Source organism: Pygoscelis adeliae, unplaced genomic scaffold (assembly GCF_000699105.1).
Source record: "Pygoscelis adeliae isolate BGI_AS28 unplaced genomic scaffold, ASM69910v1 Scaffold407, whole genome shotgun sequence".
Classification (NCBI taxonomy): Eukaryota; Metazoa; Chordata; class Aves; order Sphenisciformes; family Spheniscidae; genus Pygoscelis; species Pygoscelis adeliae.
The window spans coordinates 1,341,410-1,345,319 of record NW_008825251.1 but is presented as its reverse complement, the minus strand read 5'-3'; positions in this window follow the sequence as shown (position 1 = coordinate 1,345,319).

Genomic DNA, 3,910 nt, shown 5'->3' with positions numbered 1-3,910 from the left:
TGGCGGCAGCGCGGCGGAGGCCCGAGGGCCGTAACCCGTGGCCGGTCGGAGCAGAGGCCTGGGATCGGGGAGCTCCGCCCCCGGCGTCCCTGCGCGCCTGGCAGGTCTCTCGCAGGCCGGGAAGCCCGGGGGTCTCTCCGGAGTTGCTTCCTGGGCAGGGTCCCGTGGGAGCAATCCCTAATTCCGGCCCAAAGTTACCGAGTCCTCTGTCCCGGTTTCCCTTTAATGTATGTTCTGGATTAGAAAAATCCTCCCAATATATTAATAAAACGGCTGTTTCAGTCTGCTGGCCGTTACGTCGTACCACTGTTCATAGCGTGTGCTACGATTTGTATATTTGATGTAAACTCTGTATTATATTCTAATACAACATTTTTATATTGTGTATTATACAGTTGAAATATTTAAGGTGAAGAGGCCACATTTACTACTACTGGATTTTTCCCGGCTGCATGAAGAGCAGCTCGTGTTCATCTGGTGGTTCAATACTGTGGGCATCGATGTCAGTAACGCAGCCCACTGAAGACACCGCGATTGCCTTCAATTTACAGGATGTCACCCTGAGTCAATCTGTAACAAAGCAACTGCTGAGTTTGAGGTAAAGAAGTTGGGGAAATCTCTTGAGTCATTTTTTCCTCATTTAATAAAAGCTTGATTCATATAGTACAGGAGACGATGAGTGACCTCTTTCTCTTCCATTACAGTGGACGGTGCTTGGAAGATTTCATGAGTTCATCGAGTGTTTTCCATCTGCTTTAGAAAGACTTACGCAGATAAGTCACTAATTTGCAGGCCTGCTGTAGTTTTTTCATGCAATATCACCAGGAGATATTGTGGGTAAATCTAACGGTTAGCCAGGCTGTAGTGTTCATCAGCTCTGTGTAGAGAATTCAAAAGGCTTCTTTTCAGTCCTGAATAGCCTGGCGCAGGGGGGGAGCGGCACAAGATGTGCTGTACCTTGCCCTGAGCCCACTGAAATAAAAGCTTTCCTGGAAGAGTTGGGATGTGTCTCACACTCGTGGCCTTCAACTTCCAGCTGTTCTGTTTAGAGAACAAGCTCTGAAGCACCGGCGCTTTCTCAGAAACAGGTAAGTGGGAAAAATGTTATAGCTATTTATCGCTAAAACGTGATAGGGTTTCTGAGCCTCTCCCATGGACAGCAATACCACTGCATTGTGTTGTACGCGCAGAACTAAAGGATGGCTTCTCCTACCAAAAACTTAAAATATAAAAAAAATCCATTCATTTAAGTAATTTGTGTCTTCTTTGAGATAACTGCAGGTTATAATGTCTGATCATAAAGGCCCTCTCCCCACTACAGCTAAATTCTGTTATTTTCCACTCCTGTTCTCATAAGAGGATAACGATTCACTGCCCCAAATTTTAAAAACCTTGGATATGAGCATTCATCCGAAATTGTCTGTGCTGGGACCTATGGAGTAGGAGAGCTGCATGCTGACTGACTGGAAACAACCCAATTGGATAGTTCTTGCTAAAACATTCTGTGCTCAGTTGAAGATAGCGTGTAAGCCTGTACTGAAGTTCAAGGATAAGAAGGAAAGCTAAGCCTGTTCTTAAGGGCTTCCCTGCCAAGTGGATGCTCTTCAGGATCAGAGCCTTAAATAACTGACTTTCCTGAAAGATCTGCACTTCTGTACTTTCCTCACAGCCCATAAGAGCTGCTCTCTCGTAGGTGATGACGCGCATTTCAACATCTGCCTCAGTATAAGGAATTTCTTTCCCCCTTCAAACAAGGAAAAATAAATTCTTTGTGACAAAAGCACTGTCCATGCATCCTCTGAGCTCTGAGTCCTCAGCTGGTGTTTATATCACTGCCTTTTCTTGGGAGAATATCCCCACACAATGCCCTAGAAATGGATGAAAAACAGTCTGTTCAGCTAAGGGCCATATGGAGCATGAATGAGCAGAGGCAGTCCCTGCACTTTCTGGCCTGTTTTGGTGCATAGAAAGAACTGAACTTGGGACCTACCCTTCCTGAGCACTGGGATGTCAAGCAGTAGCAGACAAAGGCAAATGAGTGAGTCGGTCCTCCTGTAATGAGACAATCAGACAAACCCACTCCCAAAAGCAACACCAGGCTGGAAAAAATCCCAAAATGAGCAAGCAACAAAGCAGCGCAGAAGAGAGAGGGGTCAGGAAAGGGACAAATGGCACTAGGAATGCATTTGCTGGGTCAAGGGAGTGTCTAGGAAGGTGTCGTGGTTTAACCCCAGTTGGCAACTGAGCACCACGCAGCCGCTCGCTCACCCCCCGACCAGTGGGATGGGGGAGAGAATCGGAAGGGTAAAAGTGAGAAAACTCGTGGGTTGAGATAAAGACAGTTTAATAGGTAAAGCAAAAGCCGTGCACGCAAGCAAAGCAAAACAAAGGAATTAATTCACTGCTTCCCATGGGCAGGCAGGTGTTCAGCCATCCCCAGGACAGCAGGGCTCCATCACGCGTAACGGTTACTTGGGAAGACAAACACCACCACTCCAAACGTCCCCCCCATCCTCCTTCTTCCCCCAGTTTATGTACTGAACATGACGTCCCATGGTATGGAATGTCCCTTTGGCCAGTTGGGGTCAGCTGTCCTGGCTGTGCCCCCTCCCAGCTTCTTGTGCACCCCCAGCCTGCTCAGTCGGTAGAGCATGGGAAGCTGAAAAGTCCTTGACTAGTGTAAGCACTACCTAGCAACAACTAAAACATCGGTGTGTTATCAACTTTGTTTTAGCCCTAAATCCAAAACACAGCACTGTACCAGCTACTAGGAAGGAAATTAACTCTATCCCTGCTGAAACCAGGACAGAAGGGAAAGGAGGGACAGTTGCCTCTGCTTGGTCTGGCTCGTTACTAGCAACAACACATCCTGCTGATGAGGCGGGCAGAGCCGCCTGAGCCCGAGGCACCGGGGACCTCCCCAGTTCTGGACCAGTAGAGCACACACGCAGAACAGCTCTCCACCATACATGTGTTGAGCACATCGAGTGACAGAGGAGCCGTGCGGGTATCTCCACATGCGCAGTGCCCGTTTCTCCAAAGAAGTATCGGTGCCTGCGCCCTGTATGCTTTTCAGAAGTATACAGAGGATGTGACCATATAGGATGTGAAGTCCCATGTTCCATGGGATACTGATATACCAGTGCTGGCTGGTGTGTCTTTCAGGCTTCCAAGGGCCCCCATTATATGATGGTCCTCTCTGGGAGGACATCTCAAAGCTCTTGGCAGGTGGCAACAGGGAGAGATTTGCTGAGACCACGTGGAAAGTGAGGGAGGATTCATATTAGGATCTTGCAGCCTTGTTTTGTTTTTCTGTTCCTATATTTGAGGAGGCATAAAGGGTTTTCAAGGTGCCTCCTCAGTGGGTGCCGTGCTCTGTGTCCCCCTCCAGTGCCCCCTCAAGCTATTTTCAAATCCTTGATTCTCACACCCCTGCCCTTTTTTTTCACTGTTTGTCCCCCATAATCAGTTATCTGTTTTTTGCATTGTTTCTTCTTCCTCTTCCTTCTCCCACCTTGGGGGGCTTGATGGCTGGGTTAGGACCAGCCTGGTGCCTAGAAGGAGAATGACAAAAACTCCCCCTATGCCAAGGCCATTTAGGGACCTACCTGACCAGCCTTGGCTTAATTAGAATGGCCTCAGCCCTGTGCTGTCTTATGCCTTCTCTTATGGTCTGTTGGTAACCCTGGGAGGCAAGAAGTGGCTGTAAAACAGTGACATAGTGACCAGAGATGAACCTCACCTCTTACACAGTCCAGGCAGGCTGGTGGATGTTGCTCAAAGGAGATGCAGATAAGATCCAATTATCTTCTTCATCCTTCTGGATCAGTGGTCCCAGGCCATTTCCCTGACCTATCTCTGTTGTGTCCTATTATTTTTCCACCCTTGACTTAACAGTCCTATTCCTGAC